Raw genomic sequence first — 15,942 nt, forward strand, 5'->3', positions numbered from 1 at the left:
ACAAAAATCTGGATAGCTCATTATATATATATAGCTATATACATATAACACACACACACTCTCTCACATGATCTTCAAAAGGAACCCATTATTTTGGTAGTAAGAATACAAAGCAAGTCACAGTTTACAATGATTGACAGTACTGCTGGAGTGTGGCTACACATCATAGAAGAGAAAGCTTAAGGTCACCGTCTGACATGAACTTTGAGGAACAGGCAGGCCCCTCAGAACCCTCAAAACACATACAGAAATCAACAGCTGGACATTACTAATACTCTTCAATCCTGACAGCAGCTTACAGAGAACCTCTTTTTTCCCCTCTATAGAAGCTTCATATAAATCTATCCCCAACCACTTCACTTCTCTGTATCTTCATTTCTCAGCCCTCGTGTATTGGATGGTTCCTCCTTTTATACCACTCTCATTCATGTCATCTGTGCAATACTTACATCAAAACCATCAAATACTTTAGACTATTCTATAGGGCATAACATGGACTAAGGAAAATAGATGGAAAAAAGTTCTAGAGAAGAATCACCTTTCTTGATCAAAGCTTAGACTTGGATACCTTTTTTCTGTTCTCTGCTTAGATCTGAGGACTAATATCCCCGTTGCCAAAACTTTCCGCAATTCCGAGGGAAACATAACAAACCAGAACAAATGAGTATTCTTTGGTCCCATGCATGTAACTTACACCGGATACATTGGAGGAACAAACTAATTTCAAGAACGGACAAACTTTAAATTGTCTTTCTACGCATATACTTTACCTGTCTTTCTACTACGTCAGTCTCGTATTTAAAGACTTGTTCCCTTAAATCAGTACGCTTGGCATTTAAATCCTTGTTTCGCTCTTCTGTTAGATAAACTTGCTTTTCTGTATCAGCTCTAAGTTTGTTGAAAATGTCATTAAAACGCTCCTGCCCATAATCCGCTATTTTTTCTTTCATGATCCTCTTGTTCTGCATCTCTTCCCATTGCTGATGGAGTAAGAAGGTTTTCACTCTGGAGCTGGGCCAATCGCTCCTGCAGGGACTCCTGTTTTATTACAAGTTTGCTTACTGGATCTTTCTCAAGTTGTCGAGCATGATCGCATTCCTTTGCCCGACACTGGCCTTGACTTAATTCTTTTTTGTCATTTCTAAAAGCAAAGCTTTTTCTCCGAGCATTTGCTTCAACTGGTGAAGCTCATTTTCTAGCCTATTAGCTTTGCTTTTAGCTTTACACAGCTGCAGAGACAAGCTCTTGTTGGTTTCTTGCACGTCAGAGAGGTCACGATGGAGCTCGACTTGCAAGCAAAGGCATTCATCACGTTCTCTGGGAAATCTTCGTTCAGCATTGCTTTCTGATGACAAATGAAGTTTAAGTTCTTGAACTGCAGCGTTCAGGGAGGAACGCAATGATTCAATTTCTGTCTCTAGTCTGTCTTTGCTTTTGTTTGTCTGCTCAAGTTTGGAAGTCAGCACTGCAGATTCTCTCTTTACTAAGTCCAGCTCCGCGTTGAACTGAAAAAACATTTGTCTTAATGCTTCCTTGTGCAGTTTAAGTTCCTTTTTGAGAGCTTCATTTTTTTCTTTCAAGGTCTCATTTTCCTTGAAATATTTTCCTTGTTCCTCCTGGTGCCTAAGTCTTACTTGAGTGAGTTCTAGCCTTAGCATAGCAATCTCATCTTGTAGTAACTGATTCTTGTACAACAGATCCTGTTCTCTATCAGTGCTGGATTCCTGAATGACAGGGAAAATGAATAAAGAGCCAATTGGGAAATGAATCTACAAAAAACCTGCAGCAATAAACTGCATTTTAACATTTCTAGTACCGAAGCATGACTTCAAAGATGAAGTTTCAGGCAATAAGCTACTCTGTGAACCCATGCACATGTACAACGTACGTACCCAACGGAAGTGCAACATAGCCTTAAAACCTAAATGAACATCCCAAATATACAGTTACGGTTTTTTCCCCCCTTAAACCAGCAACCAAAGCTTTTAAAATGACAGCGCTTTCTTGTATGTGCATGCCTTTATAATACTGCCTTTAAGGTTGAATTAGTTGTGCTACAGATCTGGTAAAAACAAGGCCAGAAAGGGTATTTTCCTTCTCAAATGTCTTCTGAACACTTATCCTTTTGTATTACTGAAAGTTAGCTATAAGACTCAATCACCCCCGGAATGCAATAGTCCTGTATATTTCCTCTTTATTGTATGTATAACTTTTTCCCACTTAAACACATTCACCCTACATTTATTGGGCAGCACAGCCAAGAACAAAAAGGCTTCAAGGCACTGCACATTCTTTAGGAAATTCAGTAAACTCTTTTCAAGATCTTTTTTAATACAGTGTTTATGATTGCTTTTTCTCCTCCAGTTACTCTAACTCTTACAGAGAGTTGAATTCATTGCTGAGAGTCGATCATAAAATTTTAGTTATGTGGAGGTGGCAAAGAAAGGCATACTTGAAGTAAGTTCAATAAGGGAATAACTAATTAAAAAATAAAAGCAATGGAAACACAAACACTGTCAAACAACTTTCTTCCTGGTCAACCTTGCCATAGGTAGCTAGGTGTTTCACTGCTAGAAAGCCTAAAAAGCGATGACAAAATGTCTATGAAATGGAAAATAACAGATAGGTTAAGAAACGGGGTAAATAGTGTCTTCTATTAGCTTCCGACTTGCACAAGTAATTCAGGTACATACAGGAGTGATGCTGCTTTCCAGAACTTTTAGACATAAGAGAAAACAAGAAAGGTATTTACCCAGATAAGTTACACTGGTAAACAGTAAATAAACATCAAGAAACAGAAAAAGTTATGTAAGATTTATTATGACTTTAAAACAAACATGGTGAAATGTAATTTATTAGAAAAAAAATCTGCTTACCTCTGATTTTTTTCCGATAGATCTTCTTGTCTCTTCTTCTAGTTCCTTTTGTCTCCCAAGGTGGTTGTTCAAAATTCCTTCTTGAAGGGCTCTGGCCCTCTTTTCCTGAGAGAGCTGTCTCTGTGTTTCATCACGTTCCTCTTCAACCTGCAGTAATACAATAAAACTGCTTGCATCTTAAGAAAAAACAGAGCTAGCAATACATCTTCCCATTCTCCCTTGCATACTTGAAAACATTTTTGATTCCCCACCGTTATGATAATCCATCTATAAATAAATAAATTTAAATTTTCTTATGAAAATTTAAGAAGGCGAAATACAGGATGTTTTGTAGTAATTCAAAAAAAGGTCAGGCTTTGCCTGAAATACAAATGAAACCTAAATTTTGAAAAAGGAAAAAGGGAATAATAAACTGCAAAGCAAAAAAAAAAAAAAAACAACCACCCAATTGTGAACCAACTGTACTCTACTGTTCTCAAAATTTGACAACTGTTATCCAACGCCTCTTCCGTGAACAAAGCACCTCCTTCTCTAGGCATACTGGAATACAATTGAAAAGAAGCAGAAAATAAGACAAAGAGTTTAATTCATTATTTAATAGACCTGTTTCAAGAGCCTTCTCAGTGTTCTTAACTCCATTTCTAAATTCCTAGACTGTAACTCAAGTTTCTGTTTCTCCTCCATCTCTTTACAACATTGATCTTCTTTCCTTCGGAGGTCTTCTCTCCTTTTCTCACACAGCACTTCTACTCTGAGCCTCTTTTCTTCTTCTTGTTTCAAAGAAGATCTGGGATTTAACGGAGTATTTGAGAAACAAAAGCACTGATATAAAAGTAGATATTCCACATGATGAACTTGCAGAGACAACTCAAACCATAAAAAATGTTAAACGTTTTCAGAGTTCATATTTTTACTGTACTTTTCAACTTTTTAAAGAATTCTAACTTCATGCCATTGTGCATGGTATCAGTTGTACAAGATACAGAAAAAAAAAAACTTTGAGTGATTTATCAGTTATTTGTAAGTTTGTATAGGGAAACACACACCAGTGTGCACACTTCTATAATAAAATTAAAAAAATCCATCTTCATATTACAGCCATTTTGCTGAAAAAGGAGTTTGTTGTCTCATCAGATCAAAGCATCGTAAACTTTTACTATGGTTAGTATACATTTTCTTAGTATACTGAGCATTGCCTACACATTACGGATTCAGTGACCAGAAGCAATACTGGTGAATCAGCACGCCACTTACCTATGGCAGACCCAACAATTTTTCAGCAAGCCTTCTGTAAGTCTAAAACAACTGCTGACCACAGGCAGAACAAGCAGCTTCTGTTTACTCCAGAAGGATGTCAGTGTTCAAAACCAGATTCAGAAATGCATGGGGTTTAAGCTGAATACGATTAAAAACAGTTTTAAACCCCAGTCGGATCTACCTCTGGGAGAAACTACAGCAATTTCATTTTGAAGCTGACTTACAAGGAAAGCCTTATGGAAGGTCAGCTTCTTTACCAACTGAAACAATCAGCAATAAGCACTGGCATGGTAAAAAACGGTCCATGGTGTGCCCACGGTACCCAAACAAGCAAGCAGCTTTGTGTTTGATCATTATTTTGACTATTTTTTCCCATATACTCGCAACAGTGAACAAAAAAAAAAATTTAAAAAATCAAGTGTCAGCGTAAGGGAAGAACTGCCAATTGAAAGCCTGCTTTAGAAATTCTGCAAAACAAGAATCAACCACCACTAAAATTACTTGAAAGACTGACAAACGTTTGTATTTGAATGGCGTATATTGCAAGGAAAAAGCTTTACATATAACTTCTAGTGTAATTTCATAAAAAGTGTAACTTTCGAAAGTACAAATTAACGCTGCTTGGAGAATTCACTTAGAATGAAAATACTACTTCTTTATACTTGACAGATGCTTGAGGATTTTGAACACCTGCTGAAGTCAAACCCAGGCCAAGCTGGGACCGGCCTCGTCTTCCTCGTACTCCCCTCCCCCGCGCTGGGAGGCCCAACTCCCCCAGGCCCAGCTCCCGCAGCCTCCCCTCACAGGGCTGGTGCTCCTGCCCCCGCGCCAGCCCGGCATCTCCCTGCCGACCTCACACGGGCTGGGCAAGATCTCCTGGGCTGGGCGGCCAAAAACCGGACCCCGGGCTCGAGACACAGCTCAGCAAGCCCTGAGGAGGGGTGGGCACTCACTGCCCCCAGTGCCCTGGCACTGCTGCCCCCCAGACAGCCCAGGCCGCTGCGGGCCGCCCCAGCTGCCAGCTCACGGTGGCTCCTGCTGAGCTCGCTCTCTGCCTGGGCCGCCTGGCCCTGCTGGGCCAGCTCCCCAGCCACGCCATCCCACCGGGGATCACCACGAGGAGATCTCCCCTCCCAGGCCAGGGCTCTGCAGTTGTCCTTGCTCAACTGCCTACGGTGCCTGCTGGCCACCCCTGTCGGACGTGATGTCAACAGCGATGAGAAACCTCACACCTCCGGGTCTAGCTCAGGAGTGTGGGGAAAGGGGCAATCCCAAACTTGACCTTTCCAACAAACCAACAGGTAAGCAAACAAATGCTCTAAGCTCTGGTTTGACTTGCACTGGGTGGAGTTACCAGAAATCCTAATATTATAGGCCAACTGAAGCTGCGAGGACAAAACGAAAAAAAACCCACACCCAACCATCTCTCAGATCTCTCTTATAAATCTGATTTCCCCGTACACACTCTCTTGCTCTTTTCTTGCTAGAAAACAAAGTTAGAACAACATCCAGAAGACTGTACATGGAGCTGGTATCCGGACGTTTTTCCCCTCTCACATTATGTACTTCATAGCATAACTGGCCCACGGGATTCAAAAAACCCAAACCCAAAAGACTGGAAACTTCTCATCCTGTTGCCTGCACCATCGGTGTCTTTCGGAACAAAACCACTGACAAGATAATACATTATCAGACCACAATTTACATACTTAAGGCTCTGGATACCCCTTTTCCATTCCGCTTCTTGGTGAGCCAACACGGATTTCAAATCTTGAGTCTTCTCCGCTCTGAACTGTGACTCCTCCCTTTCATCTTCCAATTTCCTCACTTCTCTTGAGAGCGCTTTATTCCGATTTTTCTGACGTTCTATTCTCTGTTCATATTCAAGAAGCATGTTTTGCATTTTCAACAAAGTAGCAGAACCTGTTTTGAGACAGAAAAGACACAAAGCTGCACAAATACTGCCCAATGTATAAGCTGTTCAGTGCTTTGCTGTATTAGGTGCAGGTGGCAGGTTAGTGGGAAGGTCCCTGTGAGAAGAAGCCAGGGGTCGCCCCGTGCTGGCCATGGACGGTTTCAATGGACCCACCGCAGGGCACAGCTGAGCCTCTCAGCCGTGCTGGCAGCTCCTCAGGAAAAACAAACGTAGGAAAGGGCGAAACCACCACACGGGCAGAGAAGGGGAAAAGCATGTGAAAACCAGCCCCGCAAACGAACACCCAGGTCAGCGAAGGAGGAGGGAGAGGTGCTGCTCCAGGTGCCAGAGCAGAGATTCCCCTGCAGCCCCGGAGAGAACCATGCTGGAGCAGATACCCACAGCGCAGTGCTGCGGAGGACCCCGTGCCAGAGCAGGCGGATCCTTCCCGAAGGACCTGCGACCCATGGAGGGCCCAGGCTGGAGGAGATTTTCCCCAAAGGACTGCAGCCTGGGGGAGGACTCACACTGGAGCAGGGAAAAGGGACGAGGAAGGAGCAGCAGAGAAACTGCTACGTCCCGACTGCCGACCGCAGCCTCCCCGCGCTGCCTGGGGAGGTGGCAGGGAAGGAGCGCAGCAGAGCTTGAGCAGGGGGGGTGCCGACGTGTCCTTCTCAGGTTTGGGGTCTTTGTTTCTCACTATCCAAATGTATTTTAATCGGTGGAGTCTGTTTTGCCAGTGACAGTCACTGGGAAGTGACAGCCCTGCCTTCACACTGACCCACCAGCTTTTTCGCCCCGTTTTGTCAAGGAGGGGCAGTGGCAGCACTGGGGGGGGGAGTTTGGCCTTCGGCCAAGGTTAACACTTGCCTAATGAAATTTTAGCATAGTTTAAGAGCCCTAGTAAGTGATGCTTATGTTTATATAATGCCTTGTGCACATATGCAAGCATCGTATGACAGTTGAAATTTGTTATATATATGTACTTATTATTTTTAAGCAAAGCCATTATTTTGCTGTACTCTTTGTCATTAGCTGTTGAGGGGTGTGCTGGTTGTGGCTGGGATAGTGTTAATTTTCTTCGCAGTCGCTGGTACGGGGCCATGTTTTACAGTTGTGCCGCAAACAGGGTTGGTAGCACGGGGATGTGTTCGTTATGGCCCAGCAGCGCCCACACAGAGCCAAGGCCTTTTCTGCTCCTCACCCCACCCCACCAGCGAGCAGGCTGGGGGTACGCAAGGAGCCGGGCCGGGACACGGCTGGGACAGCTGACCCCAGCTGACCCAAGGGATGTGCCATGCCACGCGGCATCATGCTCAGCATATAAAGCTGGGGGAGGACGAAGGAAGGGAGGGACATCCAGAGTGACGGCACTTTGTCTTCCCAAGTATTTGTTATGCGTGACGGAGCCCTGCTGTCCTGGAGATGGCTGAACACCCGCCTGCCCATGGGACGTGCTGGATGAATTCCTTGCTTTGCTTTGCTTGCGTGCGTGGCTTTTGCTATTAAACTGTTTTCGTGCCGACCCATGAGTTTTCTCACTTTTCCCTTTCCGATGCTCTCCCCCACCCCACTGGGGTGGAACAAGTGAGTGGCTGTGTGCTGCTTAGGTGTTTAGGTGTGGCTGGGCTTAAACCACATCAAGGGGATATAAAGAAGAAAAAGCTCTTGCTGACTTTTGATGACCGCATTAGAAGGAGCTGAACTGTACTTTGCAAGAAACTGCTTCTCCAGCTCTGACTAGACAGAGAACCAATGATAACGTAAGGCACATCGGCTGATAATGCAGGCAACATCTCAGGTTAGGTGACAGTTTCACAGCTTTTGAGGGGGATCTCTAGTCACAAAGAGATACTATATCAAAATATGAAATTAAAATACTTAGGAGTGCCTACAAAGAAATCATGTTTTAAGGGGAACTTGTAACAGCTGAAGACAGAGACTTGAAAACATACCCGTATGAACCACGCTAAGCTCTTCCAACAGCAGCATAGTCTCCTTGTAGGCTGAAGCTTCTAACCGGACATCCTCTGAAGTTGGGTCAGATGAGTGAGTTAAACCAGGGCCATCAGTTACTTCCATTGGTATGCTGACCTACAAAAAATACAGTACTTTCTGTAATTCCACTGTCTAGTATTACAGACCATTACAAATGCAGGAATGATTCATTCTCTCCTTCACAGCCCACAGATTTGTCTCAAATACAATAAAGCTGCGTACCAGCAGCAATTTGTACATCTGGTTGATCACTACATAAACACTGCTCCCATCGAAGTGATTAAAAGCTGATAGAGACTGTTTACCAAGAAACTAGTTTTACAGTACCTCGTTCCTTTCACTCCTGGTTGTTGCTGCAGGTCTAGAAAACAGAAATATATTTCAGTACTGAAATGCTTACTTTGCATTATGAATAATACCTACCGTAGCTTTGAAAACTTAACTGCAGAACTGAATTAAACTAAAATCTGGTATAGTAACTTTGCTAGATATAGTTCAAGACTGAAACAATTATTGTGTGCTATTAATGTCTACTGGAAGGCTAATTTTTCCGCAAGATATTAAGCAAACAGTTGAAATAACTGTTCCCTAAACTTCACGCAAAGTGACAGAAATCTTACAGCTACAGACACGGAGCTATACGGTTACGTGCATTCCCTGTTTAATACCAGGGGTTCAGCTCCCTTCAGTACTGAGAATCCTTCTCCTACAGGTCAAAGAACTGTAATTTTGGATTCTCTGGTGTCCTGGGTCTGGCTGGGATGCAGTTTATTTTCTTCACAGCAGCCCACACAGGGCTGTGCGTTAGATTTCTGACCAAAACAGTGTTGCTAACACACCAGATTTTTAGCTAGGGCTGAACAGTGTCAACAACTTCTCTTTCGCACTTTGCCACAACCCACACAAGTAAGTTCAGGGTGGGCAAGAAGTCAGGAGGGAACAGCTGCAAGAGAAAAGGTGGAGCGGGGAGCAGGGCAAAAAATCCTGAGGTACCTGCAGTGAAAAAAACTGAGATACCTCACCCTTTTTAAACACATGAAATACTTCTATGCCTGTGCACACACTCATGTAATTAATCAGAATTTGTGCACGTGACCTCATTGTTGACTTGGCCAGCATGTTCAAAAGCACTCTAAACAAAAGTGAAGTGTTTGTCAACACAAAGCGCATCAGGTAGTCACAGGAAAGAACAAGAAAGAACAAGAAAGAACATCAGGTGGTCACATGAAAGAACAAGAATCTTCATAGGCGTCAGGTTTACAAAAAACCTAAACACACAACAAAAACCCAAACTAGCCTCTAGCTCTCAGGCCAATTTTTATCATTAAGTAAGTTTTATTTTCAACATTCCTTATAGGCATACCTTCCTTCATCCTCAGATGTTTCACTGGAAGTGCTCTCATCCGGTACTTGACCATGATTGCCACTGGAAGAGCTCATCTGCTGATGAGCCTTCTGCTTTGAAGGCTGTCTTTTACTTTTCTTTGCACCTTTGGCATTCAGGGCAATTTTACTGCATTACACAGAAAGAAAGAAAAAAAATCACCAAGTGAATAGGTTTATAAAAAATATTTCTGTGAAACAGACATACTTAAGATGATGTCCAGAAACAACCGAGACAAAAAGTATCTATGATAAAATCACAGACTTGACTGTAAAGATCGTGGAATATGCCCAAGTATTTAAAACCCTTCCCCTAGGAGTGAGGGGGACACGTGGAATCTGAGCTAGATCCAGGTTAAGCTGGACTATACCCAATAGCCACGGTACAGAAAGCACCTAGAGCAGAGATTCCTTTGAAGGACAGACAGAAAAAGCTCCTGCTTAGGTCTGCATAAAAATACGTGTGCCTTCTTTAGACTTTTGAGATTGGTTTGGTAATATCATCTTTTCCCCTCTCCTGACAAAGGGCATATTAACTTAATGAAAAGGAAAACACCAACTGCACGGAGATCACTAAAATCACCTAGAAAAGGGAGGAGTAGCAAACCCCAAGTTCCTACTTTTCTTTTCTAGGTGGCCTTTTCCTACAAAAATAACTGCTTTCTCCAGTCTTCAGTTCTGGTTTTGAAGATGCATTTTACCTCAGTGTTGACATGGAAATCACAGGAATTTAGGTGGGGGTTTTCTTTTGGTTTCCCCTTTTCTTTTTTTAGAGCAGGCAATAAATTTGAACCTCCATCGTGCGCTTCATTTTGTCAAAAAAGAATTTTTCTTCATTTTTTGAGAAGCAGTGGACTACTCACTATGGCTTTCACCACTGAGGAAACTACTTCAACTACCACAGTATCAGAAAACCTAAGACACTTACATAGCACTACAAATAAGAGCTAGAGATTATTTCCTTAGCTTACCCTTTCATTGGCACTTTAATCAATTTTGAGCTCTCCCCAGATGAAAAACTCCTTTTGTCTTTTTCTTCTATTGTGTTTTCACTCTCCATTTTCAAACAGTCATTCTTCCTTACAGTAATCTTTTGTTTCATTTGCCGATTAGTGATGTTATTTAATTTATCCACACACTCCTGTTTTGCCATGGTCTGCACTTTTGAACATCTTTGTTTGCTTTTTTCCTTCTTAACCTATAAAAACAAAGTTAAGCTTCACGTATTTCTAGAAGACAGAAACACCACATCCAAGATTGATTAATTCAGGGTTTACCCCTGAAATAATATAAAATGATTTTTTTTAATTCATAGAGAAGCATTTTCACAAAATTACACTACTAAGTGTATTATGCCATTGAAAGTACTTTGAATTCACTCATCATGCAAGACATAACAAAAATACAGCCCTTAGAAAGAAAACAATAGTGTCTCTTAAAACAGGAACAAGAAAAAAGTGAAAACATTACTGATGGACAAAGCCTTAGGAGGACTGCACAATGTTCGTTGTAACACCACCAGAAAAAAATCAAGTGGATCTGCGAACAAGGAGAGGAAAGAAAAAAAGATCCCAAACCCACAAACACAACTGGTTTCACAGGAAAGAGGAATTTTAGTGAAAGGCAATGAAGACACACCACGCAGATAGCACAGCACATGAATTAGTAGTCAAGACCCTGTCCAGAAGCTATTTTCATTCTTTGATTCAGAATCAGAACTGATGTAATTGTATGGATTTCTTTTTATGGCAATGAAGAGATAACTACTTGCACTGGAACCAAGTGCCTGGAACAATAATGCATTCCGTTTTCCAAAAATGGGGGAAAAGACAACTCTCCACTGCCCTCTTTATTCACCAGTCACCAATTTAATTAGAACAAACCCCAGTTTGTAGGAAGCATCTCCCCTTCGTGACGAATAGCTAAAGTGAGCAGCACCGTTGATCCGGAGCGAGATTAAAGAGTAGCAGGTGAACCACCTCTTCTGGCAGCTGTACCTTCTCTTTCTCCAAAGCCAGGAATACTATTTGCAGCATTCCTACCTTACCCTTAAATCTTCCCGTATCTTGGTTTAGTTCTTCATCAAGATTCCTTTTCAGCATGACACATGATTGCTGAGCACTTGCAAAAAGACTTTCCATTTCTGTTTCTCCTATTTTGTTGTCGATAAAGCAGTCCCTGGGAACATCATCACTAAATCCAGAGTCTTTTCCAAGTTCCCTCTCTGTTACAAGAAGTGCATTTTCACCACGTGTAGGAACTGTCTTATTTTAGGAATAATATTAGAAATGTCATCCAAAAGACTTGTTTTAAAGCTGTATCTCGGGGAGTATTCAGGACCTCCCACTGCATTTCTACTACTTCCATTTTCATTCTCTTCCGTTTCCATAGGAGGCGCTTTTTTTCTCTCTCTCCTTTTGCTAGAGGCATCTTTGTATCACTGATATTGGTTGTGCAACCTTCTTCATCTGTACTCCAGGTATCTTCCATGTTTGCATTTCAGTTATCTTGATCAGAAAGGACACCAAGACTCGGATTACAGTTTCCATTTTGGGTACTCACCCACCTAGCATAAGTTTAGTATCTCCAAATTCACCTTTACTTTCTAAGTTGTTACTTGATTCTGTTGCATGAGACAAAACAACATGAGAACTCTTCAGCTCAGCACTGAAGCCATCTTCTGACATTTCTTCCACAAGGGAAGGAGTTTTCCCAGTTTCATGAATTTCACCAGGCAGCTGCTTTAGCTCTGCTGTAACATTTTTACAATTTGTTTTCAATTCCCTTTTCTCATTTTCAACTTACATTCTTGCATATCTTTCTTCCCAAGGTTTTGGACTTAACTGCTTGTCAGCACTGTGCAATTCCTCATTTTCTGCTGTGAAATTTCTGATGTAAAATTTCTGCCTTATCAGTGTGATTTTCATGTGCTGGTTTTTCTATCAAGTTGGTAGTTTCTAAAATATATTTATCCTTAAGTAAACAGGTACAGACAGAAAGATTATCAAGAAAAAATATTACAGTTAATCTATGCAATTTCTGTTGCAAACTCATCCTATAATAGAAATAAGGCATTTTGAAAGCCATTTTCACTACAAAAATCAAGGGACACTAAATGAAAGGTTCACTGCACACCATCTTCTTAACAAGAGAAGGACTCAGAGTCAGCAGTTTCTTGGGTTAGGTTTGCCTAGGCATTAGGGTTGCTTTTACCTTTTAGCCTGCTTGCTTTCTGTAACCGCCGGCATTTGTCACAGAGCATGTTTATTTTTCACGGTTTATTGCTTTAATACCATTTTTCATTAAACTGCCAACATTTTCCTCACCCACCCTCCTCCCTCCATCGCGCTCTACCGTCTGGCATTGCACAGTCCCCGGCCACCTAAGCTAACCCAACGGGAATGAACATGACAAGCTTTTTACCGTTCACCACACAGAGAACTGGCTAAGGGAGGATTATTTCTTCACCCAAGCTTCAGAAATAATAAATTCCACTCCAAGGTGCAAAGGAAAGGATTTATTAGGGAAACCTGCCTGCTCCTGCCCTCATCCCAGGAATCAGGAACCCAAGCTCGCAGGAAAACCGCACCACACCTTAACCCTACCCAGCCCCCTCAAGCCCCTGTCCCCACGCTCTGTTTCTCAACAGCTCCGACTGCTTCTGCCCCGTGTCACCGTCCTGCCCACACGCCTCCTCGGCTCGTGGTGCCTTCTGAACAGGGCCTGCAGCCTTGGTGTCCCAGCGGGCTGAGACCCTCACGCTCCTCGCGCTCCTCTCGTCAGCCAGGCCCTGTTCCCCCGCGGCAAAGACCCCTCCGCTCACAAGAGGGAAGGAGCACCTCAGCCAGCCACCACCTGTCTCACCCTCCCCCTTCCCAAGCTCACTGGCCAACTACTACCGCCTTGCAACAGCCTTAAGTCCTGCGCTTTGCCTGCTAGAATTAGGCACGTCCCTCTCTCGTGATGCCCGGCTGTGGGGTGGAAATCATTTGCTACGCTGTCCCTTCGGGTGTTCCAGAGGACGCCAGACCCCGCTGTGCAGCCCTGCCCCGCACGCCCAACACAAGCAGGACGCCTGCCTTATTCCCCTCTAGGATACCCTCTGAGAAACCCTTTTCAAACACTTCACGTGGCCAAACAAGAGCGTATTTTGCAGAGGCTGGGGAAGCCTCAGAAAGGTCACCACATCTCAAGGTGTTCTCTTTGATCCTTGTCTTACAAAGAGGAAGACCGGCATGTTTCATCAAACAGATCAGCCTATTACAGACAAATCTCCCTCTTCACTTGAACGTGCATTTTGCACAGGCAATAAAACCCGCATTTGCCCGCACTGTTTCTCAGCAGTGCACAAGAGGAAAAACACCCCTCAAAATTTAAGCAAACCAACTGAAAAAAAAATCAGTGTAACAGCAAGCATCCGACATAGTGACAAGGATTTTACCCCACCATAAGAAGACTGTATCCAGCTTTCCTTCAGACTGTAACGCAGCCTTCACCTACAGGACGTCCCATAAGCATTATTCACTGACTGGTAAGTTTTCTTTACCTTAGTGTATAATACAGCCTACTGAATCAGACTGCAATCCAAAATATTTGGGTTTACATACCTGCACACCATAATATTCAATGCCATCCTTCATGTCTTCTTTTTCACCTGATGATGACATATGAAAGGTAGATCCCGAGTTCTCACCTGCAGTGAAAAACCACACATTTTTATAAACAGCATGACTTCATATTACTTACTTACACCTAAAGTGCATCTTGAATCACCCTACTTGTGACAACAATCTTAACACAAAATAAGAAAAAAAACTACATGCAGGACTGACCGTTTAGTAAAGGAGAAATCCTTCAGATGAGAGTTCTACGCCAACAGCAAAACTTCCCTGCCATTCTACACTCCAGATGCTCAAGAGACAGCGGCACAAACTACAGGCAGAAGCCCTTCACAACAAACCCTGAACTTTCAGTCACATTTTAGCTCCTAGGCAAAGCATAACAGCAAGGTATCAAAAATTAAGACGGGGGGAAAGTGCTTGGCCAGATCATAGCTTTCTCCTGCTACGTTATCATCCGAGAACGTTCAGGTGTTCAGACAGGTCAGCCCTAAACCACATACACTTTCAGCACTATGCCACAAGAACCCGAACCCAAGGAGATACAAACACATCCAAAGGACACACGCAACGCAAACAAGGTAACTTCCCTTACAACTTGCCAGCAAGCGCCGTGAGAGCTGGTGTTAATTAACAAATACTAAGCACTTCACTGCTATAGCGCGCACCCACACCGTAAGCGCATTCCTAAGGCAGACATCGATAAAAGCTCACTTCAGCCTATACGTGTTTACAGACAAACATTTAGTCCACCACGAAGTTACCAGTGTGGCGCTCCCCTGAAACAATCCGCGAGCGTGCTCCGTGTCTGTCTGCAGCTGGAAGCAACACACCAGGTGATCCTTCTTCCGGACTTTCAGAATCCGTCTGTAGAGCATAACACACGGGCGTGAGCATCGGTACAAATTCTCAACTCATTTCTACGCAAAATGTTCCTGCTAAGCCAACTTGCACAGCATGGAATCACAAAAGCCTTTGATCAGCCCCTTGGAAAGGGCACGTCAAGGCACAGTATATTGGAAAATCACAGCAGACTTGTGTGTTTTCAGATCTTGGGCAAAAACCTCACAACTCATCTAAACTAGTCTGTCACGCTGGCAAACTGCACAGCCGCAAGAGAGAATTAACACGGTAACTCGAGCTGTGGGTTGCGAACCCGTAACCGCAGGTCTGGGGGGGGCCCAACTTTCGACTGAACTCGTACCCGATAGCACAAATTTGTGCTGATGTTCCCCAGGCACACGTCCTGCAGTGGGGAGCGAACACATTGCTACTCCCGGTTGCAAGGGCTGAACAAAGACAAGCAAGACAAAGCTTACAGAAACCAAGGCTCTACAAAAAAAAAAAAAACCCCAAAACAACCCAGCAGCATTTGAGCCTTGTATTTTTAAGAAGCGGGTGGGGAAGAGTTCCTTCTTCCTCACAAGAAAAGTCAGAGGGCGTAAGCTACAGACTCTGCTCGCTTTCTTCTAACCCATTACCACAGACAGGAAGAACTAAAAGGGCAAACACAGCCAGCACGTGCGGTATCTCTGTTGAACATTACTCTCAAAAAGGGCCAAAACGGTAGAAAGGCTCTTTCCCAAAGCAGCTCATCGTCTAGGCTGCAGACCCTAAGGGCAACCACTGAACACGTCAGCGGAACAGAGTTGTGTGGTGAAAAAGCAACAATCCCGCCAGCCCCGCTGAGAAGCTCAGACTATTTTAAGCAGCAAGAAACTTCACTGCCGCAATACTGTACTAGAAACCCAACTGCAAGGGCCAGTTGCCACGAGACCCAAATCATTAGCTCGACCTACCTTCACCCCAAGCCTCGCTGAGCAGCTAGCACACAGCACAAGTATTTCAAGGGCCCCCAGTTACAAACATACAGCAGAACCAGGAGAAGGGGAAA

The 15,942-nt window shown here is 43.4% G+C and overlaps 1 pseudogene; it reads right to left on the reverse strand.

The window, feature by feature from the left end:
- LOC130143508 (ankyrin repeat domain-containing protein 26-like) overlaps window positions 1–15,942 on the reverse strand; it is a 58,084-nt pseudogene that overhangs the window by 18,225 nt on the left and 23,917 nt on the right.

This window comes from Falco biarmicus, unplaced genomic scaffold, assembly GCF_023638135.1.
Source record: "Falco biarmicus isolate bFalBia1 unplaced genomic scaffold, bFalBia1.pri scaffold_36, whole genome shotgun sequence".
Lineage (NCBI taxonomy): Eukaryota > Metazoa > Chordata > Aves > Falconiformes > Falconidae > Falco > Falco biarmicus.